Here is a 14,556-nt window from a genome sequence, read left to right on the forward strand (position 1 = left end):
CACTCTGAGTGGCCTAACTTGGAGAGGAGGGAACACCTTGCTCTGTGGCAATTGCCTTTGTTCCCAGGCCTGGGAGTCGTACAGATGTCTCCCCAGGTGGTCGGAAATCTGTCTAATTGTCGGGCCTTTGTGAGTCCACTGGACTAGCTGGAGTACAGAGTGCCAACTTTCTAAAAGTTGCTTAACATTAATAATGACTTTAAATCTGGCCTGGGAATCAGGTCAGATTTAATGCCACAATTAATTTCATACCTTACTTGACCTTGTTAGGTAGTCCCATTCAGGAGTTAGACGGGTTGGGGTGCCAACCGTTTAACCCTGTGTTAGCCAATGGGGCTCCTAACCTTTCCACAGCAAATGGACAATTGAGAAATTTTTCTGTTAAGACATATTAAAAATCATATGTCCTACTCAAGTATATATGGCTCCCTGACATAGAGCTTTATAAGCCTTCCTAAGGGGAGACGTACATATATTCTTAAGGGCAGTGGTGGCTTTGTCATTAGGTGTAAAGGCAAAGTCGAACTGGCAGTGTAAAACTTTGCCCTGTCAGTCTGCAGTGGCAGGCTGGGCCCCATTTTGTCTCTGTCACATGCAGAGTGCTGCAGCCCTGCATGAACACTCTGCCTTACATGCCCTTGGTACCCTGGGTACCATATACTAGGGATGTTAAGTAAGTCAGTACTTTCCAATTGGGTGTAGCCAATTTTACATATATTGGTCTAGTGTTAGAATATTGGCACCTAGGTCTGGTTAGCAAGCCTCAGTGCAGTCTCAAATTTAAAAAAACAGCACCAAGGTCTGGTTAGCAAGCCTCAGTGCAGTCTCAAATTTAAAAAAACAGCAGTTAATAGTCCAAATGGGGGCAAAAAGAGAGAGAGGAACCTGCAAAAGCCTGTTTCCTTGCACCTTTTTTCAAAGCTGGGGACATTATCCACCATTCAACACTCTCCCAGACAGTAAAAGTTACTGGAATTAGGACCTCCTAATTTCCATGGAGAGGCAACCAGTGATTGAGAATGTGAAGCACCACCGACCCAAGAGGAGCTGTGCCTATAGAACAACACTTAGAGTTGCCCTTAAATCTCTACCTGTGTCCACTACCTGCTCTGCTAAGCGTCAGTGCCACACAGCTCTCTCTTGTGACTGGACTCCGTGAGACCCGCTGTGAGAGCGGAAGAGCAGCAGCAACAAGCAGCGGCAACACAGCGGAACCCGAGAATCGCGGGGGTCCGAGAACCGCGAATCGGGAACTGAACCGCGTTGGAGCCGCGGGAGGCTGCTAGATCCTGGAGGCTCCGGCAAGCACCGGTGAGCCCCAGTGAGCGCTACTGGGAGTGGAACCAGCAGCTGCAGAGCGGCAGCAGAACCACAGGGGTTCTAAGAACTAGGAACCAGGAACTTCCGGTGTGCCGCACGGGGGAGGCCAGGACACCGCGACACGGGTGCCGTGATCAGAACCGGCGGTGAGGTAGTGACCGGTGAGGTTGAGCAGGGGTAGCAGGGGCAGCGGGGGTGAGATATCAGAAGAAGTGACTCTCTCTGACTGGAGAGTGGAGAGTGGTTCCGGTCAGCTGTTCCCAGTTCCCAGTTGGAGCCTGAAGCTGCAGCCGGCTCGCTGTCGCTGTGGCCGGCCCGCAGCTCTCGGTTCCTTGCTGCCGAGTGGGAGCGGGGCTGCGAGGAGCGAGGAGTCGCCGTCGTGCGAGGACCTCTCTGCGGCGGAGCGGAGCCGCGATAGCAGCGAAAGCCGAGAAAGTTGCCCAAAACAAGCACAAGTGTCCCAGCAGCGGCAGGAGCCGCATTAGCATCCCCGCTGCGGCAGGAGCCGCGTCTGTGCCCCTGCAGTGGCAGGAGCTACGTCAGTGTCGCGTCAGTGCAGCAGGAGCCGCGAGAGTCTCCCCACAGCAGCGGGAGCTGCGTCTAGGCCCCCGCAGCGGCAAGCGCAGCTGCAAGAGCCGCGTCAGTGCCCCTGCGGCAGCAGGAGCCGCATCAGTGCCCCCCGCAGCGGCAGGATCCAGTCCGTCTTTTCCACGTTGCCCATCAGTCTGAGCCACAGTAGTCGGGGGGAGACAAAAAGCCACACCCAGCCTGCTAGCCAGCTAGCTAAGATCGCCAAAACAGCGCTACAGCATAGGACCAGCCTAACAGAGTCACCTGCGACACTAACCCAGGTCTCTAACTCCGGTTCTACCTAAGAGATCATCAAAAGAGTAAGTCTACTTGTCAAAGAGAGTGGGCCCGAGACTGTGAAATTTTAACATAACCTAAACCAAACATTAGGGATGGCCCCCAAGAAATTCAAAAAGAACCTGGAACTTAAATTGAGACCAAGAGCGACCTTAGTTAACCCGTGTGCCTCAGAAGGAAGTGGAGAGAGCCCTGAGCCGAGCCCAGAAAAAAAGGCAAAGAAAAGAGCAAATAGATGTGTGGCCGTAAGCAAAAAACAGGGTGGTACTGCCTCAAGTTCGCTAAAAGAATTTGTGGGGAAACACTTCAAAAAAGATTTCTCACCAGCAAAAGCCCCCGATATAGAAATAATAGAGGCTGCGCCGCTGAATGAGAGGGTGAGTAAAAGTGGGATTGGGAACATTTCCCTACCGCTTGAGAATCACACAATTGAATCAGTAACTATGGCCAATCAGTCTCTATAATTTATATTGTCGTCACCACGGTTGTCCTCTTCACCGCGAGGTCTTCTTATTTATGAACAAGAGACAGGACACCGGGATACACTAATTTCAGAGGCTGACTCAAGGATAGAGGAAGAGGAGGTACCTGGTAGAGAGTTAAGTCAAAGAAGGAAAGAAAAGCAAAACCCGCTTGAGATCTCGAAAAAAACAGTGATAGAACAAAGCGTGGAATTGAATCTAAACTCTGAACTAAATATGGAACTTTCTGCTACTCCTGCCTCGACGATTCTGGACCTTATGTTAATACTACAGAGAACTCTACAAGGCCTTCTAGAAGTCACATTGACAAACAATGACATTTTAAAAGTACAGAAAAAGTACCTAGCTAAGATAGAGGGTGAGCTACAGGGGATTAGATGCCAAATGCCGTCTATGGTAAGACCTGTCCCAGATACCGATCCACAGCCCATGGTAGAAGAACACCTCGAACCAGCTGACTTATCTAAGGAAAAATCGGAGGTTTATATTTCAAAATGGCCAATGAGAGTAATAAAAAGAGACGAGGTCTCTAGATTTATGCCAGCAAACAGAGTAGGGCGAGTAGGAAGGAAACCATTAAAAAAGGGTAGTAACAAGGGGAGTAACAAGATAGTGAAAAGATCAAGGGCGGGGGAAAAGGCACTCAACCCCATCAGGAGTATAATGAAGAAGAAAATCCCAAAGAAACAAAACAAAAGGGCGCAATTAGATAGTAACATAAGTACGCAGGAGAAACAAGTTAGGAATAAAACCCCACCTCAGCATAAGAATCCCGGTAGTTGCCTGGGTCATGGCTTCGGAGGAAGCCTTCAAACCAGGAATACTCCGGTGGTAGGAATTAATAGGCCCACAAATCAGATAAATAAGGTACAAATGATACAACAGCAGGCAGTAAAAGGTGCAAGGAAGGAGGGTAAGTGGTTATATTTTGAACCAATACCAATAGGTAAAGGGGGTAAGAAGTCAAAGAAGAGGTTGCCGCTAAACAGGTCACAACTTCTGCAAGCGTTCGCCAAGTGCCAAAATTTGAAAGGTATAGGGTCAAATGATTTAAGACAAGTGGGATTTAGGCAAAATATAGAAGGAAAGGATGTGACCAGAGTATTGATGTACTTGGACCTGGTAAAGATTAGGATTGAAAAAGCAGAGAGTGAGGTACAGAAAGAAGGGATACGGATACTATCCGAAGAGGAAGTACAAATAGAAGTAGAAGGGAAAGAGCGGCAGGTTAAAAAAAATTTAAGGTACCATGCAGGATTAAGAAAGAGACAGATAAGGACAATTGATATGGAAGAAGATGAAGGAGTTGACTTGCGAAACCTAAAAATAGTAGTAAAAAATTCAGATGTGGAAAATTGGTGGGGAAACTGGAGTCAGGGATCATGCCATGAAGGTCCCTCAAACAGGTATACTGAGGGGCGTGGGGAGGAAGGATCCCTAGATGACGTCGAATAGGTAAAGGGCATGCCGCATGGCATAAGAATAGCTTCCTGGACATAAATGGTCTCGAAGATCAATCCAAACAAGAAAATATAAGGGAATTAGGGAAAAACACCAAGATCATCTGTATCCAGGAAACTTGGCTATGCGGCAAGACCCCGATATTCGTTGGCTTCCGCCAGTTTGAGATGACTTGAGGAACATCTTCTGCCAGAGTCTAGAATTTTAACTCTGTTTCCTTTATTAACTGACTCTGAGTGGGGGATTAGATTAGACGATCATCCAGATGTGGGTGGGCTACCACCCCTGAGCATGGGGAAGACAGAAGACAGGATCCAAAACATTGGTACTAACTCTGGGGTAGGTCTTCAACCCAAAAAGTAACACTTGAAACCGTCACTGATGGCTCCCGGCAGCAAACCTGAGAAACCTTATTTGGTGTACAGCTATAGGGACATGCAGTTAGGTTTCTTGTACGTCGATTTCTATATGAAAATTTCCCCTGGATATGAGAGTTCAGAGTGTTCATCTTGAAATTCATAGCAGGGATATACTGATGTCAAGTCTATAATCATTCTGATCCTATTCCGCTAAACAGACAGGGTGAATAGCTTCCTTGACCTGCAGAAGGTATATAGTGTCCCAGAGGGCTTCCAACTTTATTTTGTCCCTGGGTCAAACAGTCTACACAAAATGTGGGTCTGGAAAATCTAGACGTATTTCTATGAAGTATCACTGAGAAACTGCTGAATATGCATGTATGATATTAAATCTCATGATGTTTGATGCCAAAACTGCAGATGACCTCTCACTGGCCCCATAGAGGTTCTGGCATAGTCAGGACCTCAGTGTCTTATCGCCTTTCCCAGCTGTCTGATGAGAAGAAGGCGTGATTGATTTCTCTTAGGCTGGAAACAGCTCTTACTCTGGCAGAGGTCAGTATTTTTCCTCTGGTAATGCTAATTCTTCTTCCTGACTCTTCTCCAAGATTTCTGTTTGTGACAAAAGGCTTAATATGCTTCTGACTCTCAAAGGATTTAAACTGAGGTTCCTAGCACTTACCATCAGAGAGTTTGATACCCAAGAAGGGCATTCTCAACAGACAGTTCTTGTGGGCTGCTTCCAGCTCCTAAGGTGCAAATGATGCCCGGCACCAGCTGAGCTTGCTAAAGCCATGGCTGAAGCTTGTAGGTTGTGAAACATAACATCCAACAAGAAGTGGGCTTGTTACCCCATTTTTCCCAATAGCTGTGAGAAATCCTTACCAGCATGAATGCAGCATGAGACAGAGAAATTGAAAATCCTTGACTATGAATTGAGAGTTATATATCCAACAGACCCTCACAAGCAAGACTAAGACCTGTATGAAGTCTCTTCCCGGCGCCCTCAGCCTTCGAATCTGAAAGGCTTGAAAGGACAAAAATTCCAGTAAGAAGGGATGGTTTGCCCAATAAATATGCTAAAAGGAGGTCCACCACCAATCGGTGAGACAGTACAGTCTCTTCTTTAGCCAAACGATCAAGTTTCCCCGTGAATATGGGAACTAAGACTCTGGCAGGGTCCTCCCATTCTCTCTTCAAGATATTTTAAATACAAGCAATCCCAGGCACCTTGCCCACAGGCTGCTGAAGATTGTGGGAAAGGTAGGAGACTACTGACTTCACCTTCCTAATTGAAATATATTTCTGTCTAGGAGCAGAAAGGTTGGCCAGAAAACCTGCCACCTGCATCTTCATCATACTCTGGAGAACCCAGGAGGAGCAGGAGGACATAGATAGAAGCAGAATCTGCCTGAGGACAGGAGAATCCAGAGGCAATGAATTCTTCTTACAATGGCGATGATGTTTCTCAAACAGGCACCGCACAGTCTCCTAAAAATCCTTATCAGACAGAGAGTAAAACCTAGAAGCCTGTCCCCTGTTCTTGACTCAATGTAGGTATCTCTCAGTGAAAGTAGGAGAACAGTGTGACTGCCTGAGATGCTTCCCCATTATAACCACAAGCAGGCACGGGTGAGACGGTCCACTTAAATACTGCGAAAAAGTGCCCCAAACCCGCACACAAACCCACAACTTACCTCTCGACTCACCGCCATTCAATCAAAAGCGGGGACTTGCAGAAGAAGGGCCAATCAGCAAACACAGTAGGAGGAGAAAAGGAGAGGAAACAGATGAAGAAAGACACCGGCAGAAGTGAAGTCATTGGCAACGGCACAGCCGAAAGAGAGGCCATTGAAAGGCAGTCAAGGTGAAGGAGACCACCGGGAAAGACGCTGTCGGGGAAGACGCCGAAGCCAAGGGAACTCCGGACTAGGGTGACCAACCGTCCGTAAATTTCACGGACAGTCCGTAATTTCGGCCGTCTGTCCGTTGTCCGTGAAGGATTCTTTAACGGACGCCATTTGTCCGTAATTTTAACCGGGCACCGGTCGCACCACCCTAAAGCCGGCACAGCTTCCACCCACCTCCCTTCTTGACGCGGATGCTGTTGAGATCGGGTGAAACAGACTCCGATGCAGTACCAAACCTCAGATATCCGGCAGCACTGGAGAGGCACAGCGGGATGGCAATCCTCACACCTTCAGCCCTTGATGAGCTGTTAAGAGGTGTTTGAAGGTGACTGAGAGGGAGGGGCTGCAGTTTCAGGAGCAGGGGCATCTATTCAGATGCAAACAGCCCTGAATGCCTCATGTCTCTGCAATTTAGAGGGGCCTCACACATTCCCTTTCTGCCCAGGGTCCAAAACATCCTAGAAACGCCTGATTACCCGGAAGCAGCACCTGGTTCTCTTCACAGAGCTTAATTACTGTCACTAAATTGTAAGCAAACCTCTGTTCTTCAAACATGCAGTCTATAATGTAATAAAATAAAGAAATGTCACAATCGCACCCACACTGATTAACAAAGTATGGAGGACAGTCAGTTAAATCAATTCTCTTGGAGTATCTCCTTTAAGTACTGTACATCACAGTGGGGGATGGCAAAACTAACATTTTGGAAAGAGAGCCTGTCTTCTTGTTGTCTTGTCCATGAAGGGGTGAGGAGCCCTACCCCACCCTGGAAGAGACCAAGATGATACTAGAATACTGCATGCCCATCCGTGTGCCCACCCGGGTGGGTCCTGTTCCCGCTCCTGTGATGGCTCCTGCCCCCCCCCCCCCTGTGATGGCTCCTGTCCCCCCATGTGGTGGCCCCTGTCCCCCCGCCTGTGATGGCTCCTGTCCCCCCTGTGGTGGATCCTGTCTCCGCCCTGGGTGGCTTCCGTCCCAGTCCTGGAATGGCTCCTGCAACGAGGGTGAAGTTCTTGATGGGCCTCTTCTCAAAAAGGCTCAGCTCAAAATTAATATGAAAAGGTGGGCGAGTGAGTAAGTGAAGGGAGGGGTGGATATCTGGATGAATTAGTGAAAGGGTGAATGGATGAATGAAAGATTGAATAGATGGATAATGAGAGAGGATGGATGGGTTGATGAGTGAGTGGAAGGATGGATGAGAGAAAAGTTAAAATAGCTGGATGTATGGGTGCATAGGTAGCTGGATGGGTAAAAGAGTGGATGGATGAGTGAAAGGATGGATGGATTGATGAATTGATAAGTGCATGGGTGAATGGATGGACGGATGAGTGAAAGGGTGGATTTAAGGATGGATGAGTGAGTGAAAGGGAGGGTAGATGGACAAAAGGATGAAGGAGTGAAAGGATACATGGATGAGAGAAAGGATGGATGAGTGATAGGGTCAATGGATGGATTCATGAGTGGATGAGTAGATGGATGGATGGGTGGGTGGATGGAAGGAAGGAGAGAGAAAGGGAGGATGGATGGATGACTGAAAGGGTGGATGGGTGGAAGGATGAGTGACTGGGTGGATGGATGGATGAGTAAGTGAAAGGATGGCTGGATGGGTGAAAGGGTAAATGGCTGGATGGATGAGTGAATGGATGGGTAGAAGAGTGGATGGATGAGTGTACAGATGGATAGGGTGAAAGGGTGGATGCATGGATAAGGGATAGATGAGTGAGAGGATGGATGAGTGAAATAATAGATGTAAGGATACATGATGAATAGGTTTGCAAATGGTTGGATATGGCTGGGCTTACTTATATACTATTGCGCGACCTCCTCTGATGTGTCTTTGTAAAACTTACCTATTGTCTTGAAGTTTTGTCCTGAATTTTGACCTCCTGTCCTGAATTTGTGTCCTGAATTTTGGCCCTTTGTCCTCAATTTTTACACTCACTGTCCTGAATTTGCACCAATGCCAGTTGGTCACCCTACTCCGGACGTGTGGAACAAGGATGACGCGCAGAAGCCGCTTCAACTCCTGAGAGGCAGTGTGTGACACAGAAGGGGTAAAGGTGGGGAGGTCAGGAGGTTGTCACGTCTCTGTTGACTTTTAGGGGCTTCGTTTTCTTTTGTGATCCACTTATTTCCTTTACTTCCACTCACTTTTACTCCCCACCCCTTTTCTTTAAAGCACACAGGAGTAGATCTAAGGGGCTCTGCACAAATTCCTAAACTTGGGTGTGGTGAAAGACCGATCCGCACAGCCGCCGTGGTCATACTCACCGCTTTGTTGTTGTGCTTCCCTTGCAAGCCTCCTGGGGTCCCCCCAGAACACCGGAGCACCTAGAAGGAACCACAGAAGAGAAACATAAACGAAAGAACTCCTGTTTAGTTAAACCTTCATTGGAAAAGAACTTCTACTGTTGTAGGTTGAATTGTTATCTGGAATAAAACACGGCCCCAATTACCAATATCACACCAATACGGCCTCCTCGCTTCTGTTTCACCCGTCCCTCCCACAAATACCCCCCTGGGCCCATCCCTGAGAGGCCCACCAACTACCTGATTAAAATGAAAAGACAAGCAAACATCCGGACGCCTAAGGGTTCTCTTAAAAGAGAGACTCTACTAGCATCTGTAAGTTCCCAATGGGCAGGGTTTACTGTCAAGCTTATATTCCATCCAGCACTCAAAGCCTCTACTCGCAAAAAGGAGATCTATATTGTTTTAGTTGCTATGATGCCACTTTTTATATATATATATTCTGTATATTGTAAGGGTTTAATGGCATGACCGTATTGATGTAGTTTATGTCACCTCTGAACTCGATCTTGTAGAATACCTGAGGCCCATCCTGTTCAGCTCTCTATAGTTAGGTCTCGCCTAGGCAGCGCTTGCGCTGTCTCGTTGAGACATGCAGTATACACTACAGTGTATACAAGCTCCACCCACTCTCCAACAATCATTTTCATTGGTTGGTGTCTTAAATGGTGCCTTCCAATTGGCTGTAGGCTTGTTAGTCCCTCCTTTGTGTCCTTCCACGGCTATTGACCCCTTTACTGCACAGACTACTTTCTTACAATGCCTTCTCACCCCCATATGATTGCATTGCCAGTGCTTGTTTTATTTGTTTCCCCCATCCCCACTCTCATCTGTTTTGCCAATGCTTGTATTGCCAATGCTTGTTTTATTTTTTTCTCCCGTCCCCACTCTCATCTGATTTGCCAATGCTTGTATTGCATTGCCAATGCTTGTTGTATTTGTTTCTCCCCACAATGCTTGTTTTATTTGTCTCTCGCAAATCTCATCTGAGATCTGTTTAATTATTTCTGATTAATACAGCCCACGCTACGGACCTTTTTATTTATAATTAATACAGCCCAAGCCGAGGATCGAACTCTGCTCTTCAGCTCCAACGTCGGCAGCCTTATGTGATACGCCACCTCTCCTGGCTTCAAGACAAGCCCCTTAAAGGGGTTTATCTCTGTTTCCATTGCGTGCACTTTCCAGGGCCCCTGGGGCACAAGCAGGGACCTACTACAGTGCTTCTCTATCAGAATGCACTTTGCGCGGTCCCCCCGGGGCACAAGCAGGCATCCACTGCTGCCTAAGCAAGCGTGTGAAGAGTGGAAGCGTGTGTGTGTGTGTGTCAAGTTCTGGAAACTTTCCAATCTCTGCAAAACGAGCAGCTGGATATTAGAAAACAAAATAAGAACCGTTTCGCTGAAAATGACAAACAACACGTCCTATACAATCTAATCGGCCCTTTGATGTACAGTAATGTGGGGGAATACAGCGCGCCCAGGCCACATGTTTTCGTTTGTTTAGTTTGTTTTTCTCTGGTGATTAATAACAGACTTCATTATGTTCCTCAAAACATGCTGCGTGGTACTCAAGAACTTTAGATTTTATTTCCAAGTGCTTCGTTTCTAGAATGGGTTTAATGAAAGGGCCGTTCGAGGCCCCTGCACCGCAACGAATGCTGGGACTGACGTGTTTATTAGCGAGGCGCGAGCGAGGGATGTGATTGGTGGGGAGGGAGGCGCGAGCGTCCGCCCTAACCAGGTCTGGCATTGCTGTGCTGACCTCATTAGCTGCGGGCGCCACCCTTCACTCTCCATCAGGGCTTGGAGTCGGGGGAGAACCGGCCACGTGCTGGGCTCCGAATCCGTAATGCGGCGCAACCCTTGTGGTTCAGGCTTATGCGTAAAAACATGCAATGACGGCAGAAAATGTACATCTTGATTTACTGAACCATGACATTTTGAAATGTACAATTGCAAATTGTTCTTGCAACACTGAAAATTCCTAGATTATAGTGGATTCTCCAATGTCCTAAATTTAGGGTTCATGCAGGGAAGGGGGCTTTACGGTGGCGTTGTAAAAGCTATCAGAATGCACTTTGCGCGGTCCCCCCGGGGCACAAGCAGGCATCCACTGCTGCCTAAGCAAGCGTGTGATGAGTGGAAGCGTGTGTGTGTGTGTGTCAAGTTCTGGAAACTTTCCAATCTCTGCAAAACGAGCAGCTGGATATTAGAAAACAAAATAAGAACCGTTTCGCTGAAAATGACAAACAGCACGTCCTATACAATCTAATCGGCCCTTTGATGTACAGTAATGTGGGGGAATACAGCGCGCCCAGGCCACATGTTTTCGTTTGTTTAGTTTGTTTTTCTCTTGTGATTAATAACAGACTTCATTATGTTCCTCAAAACATGCTGCGTGGTACTCAAGAACTTTAGATTTTATTTCCAAGTGCTTCGTTTCTAGAATGGGTTTAATGAAAGGGCCGTTCGAGGCCCCTGCACCGCAACGAATGCTGGGACTGACGTGTTTATTAGCGAGGCGCGAGCGAGGGATGTGATGCAGCGTTCGTTGTGTATCAGCACACAAGTGCTTGCGCAATCCTAGTAAATCTAGGCGCATGACCTAAGAAGCTTGACCGAGCAGAACAAGAAAGGCATGGGAGAGACAGGTGATTATACTGCACCTACTCACCTGTGAACGGACAGCTTTGCAATTAGGAATGCAAACCTGTTTGGTATATGGTAGTAAGACATCACAGCTTTAGTCTTCTAACGTGACTGATGACGGACTGTGTTCTTTCATAGCACCATTTTGTTTGTTTAAGGCTTTCAATGGTCTTAAGCACATAGCTACGTGTGAGGTTATGTCAGCACTGTGGACGTCAGTGTAATAACCTAATGTTGAATTTTCAGCAGTGGCATAGCAAGGGGTCAATGGGCCCTCCTGCAAACAGTGAAAATACTCCCTCCAACCACCCGCTCTGCACAGTTTGTAGTAACACAGCCCTAGTTGGGCTCGATAGCCAACATTCCTGGTCTCCGGTGCCACTGCACCTGCTGCACTGTTCATAGATGCGCCCCAGATTCTTAGCTCAATCAAGGTAAGAATGGTGGAAGGGAAGCTAAGCCGTACATTTCGACCACAAAAATTGGATCAAATTAGTGAGTGAGTATTAAAACCCAGCCCTGTCACTATGCTGCATAGTTAAATACATATAAGATCCTAATGGCGAGACCGATTGGCATTGCCAATGCTTGTTTTTATGCACTGTCACTTTCTTGCGCCATATATCCCCCTGGCTCCTGCGCTGCCGCTGCTCAACGCTTCATATCAGGATTATTTCTTGGACGTTTTTAAATGTACATTTTATGATGTAATTTTATGGTTTTGTATGTGAGCCAAATAAAGCGTATTTGAATTTGAACTGTTCCCTCCCTCACTCTCCTTCCTTCCTTTCCTCTTTCTTTTATTCTTTTCAAGAGGAGCAGATTAGAACCACAGCAGAGTAGAAAGGAGGCTGCAGCAGCCACAGGGACCACATATTCAGACACTGCCCCTCTGCCCACTGCACCGAGAAGTAGGTTTTACTTAGTGGCGCCCTTGGCCATCAGGAAACTATCTAGACTGCAGCGTCACTATAATTAAAGGAACAGCGCTCCCTGAAGCCGTTAATTCCCAAAAGAACAAAGACAGCACGAGACACAAGTAAGAGATGCAGCTTGCAGCCCACCATCCCTCAGAGCCACAACAGGGGGCGAGGAGGAGTCTTGAACCCCCAGCCGCACTTCCTCCACAGGGAGATTTAAACCAGCCCTTAACAAATGCGAGGAGCAAAGTTTAGCAAAGTAAAATAGAAGATTCCTACCACTAAACAAAGTCTTCGAGAGAGGGGTCTTAGTACCCCCTGCAAAGCCCAACAGTCCTCAGGAAGTGACGCAGGCGCAAGGAAGGAACACACGCAGTGCTGGGAAAAGCCGCAGAATTTATGGGCAAATCCCCATTCCAGGGACAGAAAGAGAAAAGAGCTGTAGGAAGTGTGAGCAGCGCTGGCGAATGGGCACATTCACTCATTAAGTAAGCAATGAGAGGAGGGAGGAGAAGAGGAGGAAATACCATATTTCGTTCCCAATTCATGTCCTTTCCTTGTAGAAGCAAATGAAAACGGGTCAGAACTAATTAGATTGTTGTTTTCTACAGCGGAATACAAAGAATGCGCAGGCAGGGCAGATTGTGAATCCCTACGAAACGACGCCAACACGTTTGCTACTAACATCTTCGTTGACTGCTGTTCGGGTGACATGTGCAACAATAAACCGATTCAAACCAGCGGAGATCTCTACTAACAGCCATCATAGATTGGGAGCAAACGACGACAGTTCAACAACTTGGTCTCCGAGTTTAACTCAAGAGTGCGATTTATTTCTGCCTCATGTCAAGATTACAATTCTCGATTTTTCTTTGTGAACAAGTATTCCATCGCTTTTTCTGAAATTCTTCTTATTCCTGGCATTTCCTTTCTGTGGGATGGAAAGAGTTATAATGCTGATAAAGGTTTATCTTGTTGTCAACAATATATCCAGCATGTTTCTTCAAAGACCCCCAGCTTGTTTTCTCTGAATTTGCCAGTTCCAATTCTATCATTTTGAATGATTATTCTTCTGCACTTCTTTTCTGCCTCTTCTCTGTAACAGTTTAAACTCTTGAAAGTTCTTTCTGACTGCGCACTTGCTTTCAATGTGGGGCTTGAATTGTTCCCCAAAGTACCGAAAAATGATATTTTCTTTATTAGTTTAGCTTTGTGATTAAACTCTCATTGTTAACGTGCAAAGGGAATCATGGTCTTGATTCAGAGTCTCTGTGCATGATAGCGTGGTTGGATGAATGGATGAGTGAGGAATGCAAGAATGTGTCAATGTGTGGATGGATAAGTATCTAACTGAGAGCCTGTGAGTGAGTGCATGAATGAATTCATGGAAGAATTCTCAAAGAAGTGACTGCATGGATGCATGGGGGATGAAAGGAGTGACTATAAATTGATGGATGGATTAGTGAGTATTTGGATAGCCTCTGACAGCAGCATGTTACAAAAATACCACAAATTACCAATATTAGGTTACTTCAATCATTCTAGCAGAAGAGGGCAGTGCCCACAATATATTAAGAGTGACTACCATGATGCATGGGCAAGCATAAGTTAGAGAGGAACAATACTGCCAAGAATGCCCACAGTTTGCCAAGACTTATCACCATCACATGTTCAGGTTTGTCCCATCACTCAGGGATCCTTCAGGTGTTGTCAGGCTTGCTCCAACACTCATTATTCATAACATAATTATTGTATTCCCCCGTTCCTCAGCAATCATTATTGCATGTTGATGATTGCCCAACAACTAATTAACCGTGAATGAACGCTGAGATTTGGACTCGCAAACCTAGAGCATCTGTTCAGATTCACACCAACATTAGTGCTATTGAATTGTCATTATCTTGTACAGTACCGCAGTTCACATTGCTTAATCCCTGAGTTAAAAAATGGCCAAGGACAGGATTTGGGTGTTAGAGACAGTTTGGAGAGTTGGAGATCCACCATGAATCGTCAGGTCTCAAGCCCAACAACCTGTGGCTCCCTTGCCTCACTTTAAGTTGGGCTTATTTATGAGAGCCCTGCTACACTTTTGCCCCGAGCATAGTGAGTCATGCATGATGCAGGGCTCTCGCAAAGCCACCTTCATAAATCATGAGTAAACCAACGTAGTGCAAATCGCTGCATTGCCTTACTCTGCACCCACATGGAGTTCCATGGGCGCTGTGGTGGGTTTTTCCATGCAACACCTAAGGAATCTAACACTGCCCCAGATTTCC

General features: G+C 46.7%; 1 long non-coding RNA gene across 1 annotated transcript in view; it reads left to right on the forward strand.

Moving 5' to 3' along the window:
* LOC146844086 (uncharacterized) overlaps positions 1–13,522 on the forward strand; it is a 53,954-nt gene extending 40,432 nt beyond the window's left edge. The window contains exon 4 of the long non-coding RNA XR_014981130.1: positions 12,892–13,522. This is a non-coding gene — a long non-coding RNA (uncharacterized LOC146844086). The remainder of the gene's footprint in view (positions 1–12,891) is intronic.
* Positions 13,523–14,556: the final 1,034 nt, after the last annotated feature.

The sequence above is a fragment of the Triturus cristatus genome, chromosome 4_1 (assembly GCF_964204655.1).
Source record: "Triturus cristatus chromosome 4_1, aTriCri1.1, whole genome shotgun sequence".
Lineage (NCBI taxonomy): Eukaryota > Metazoa > Chordata > Amphibia > Caudata > Salamandridae > Triturus > Triturus cristatus.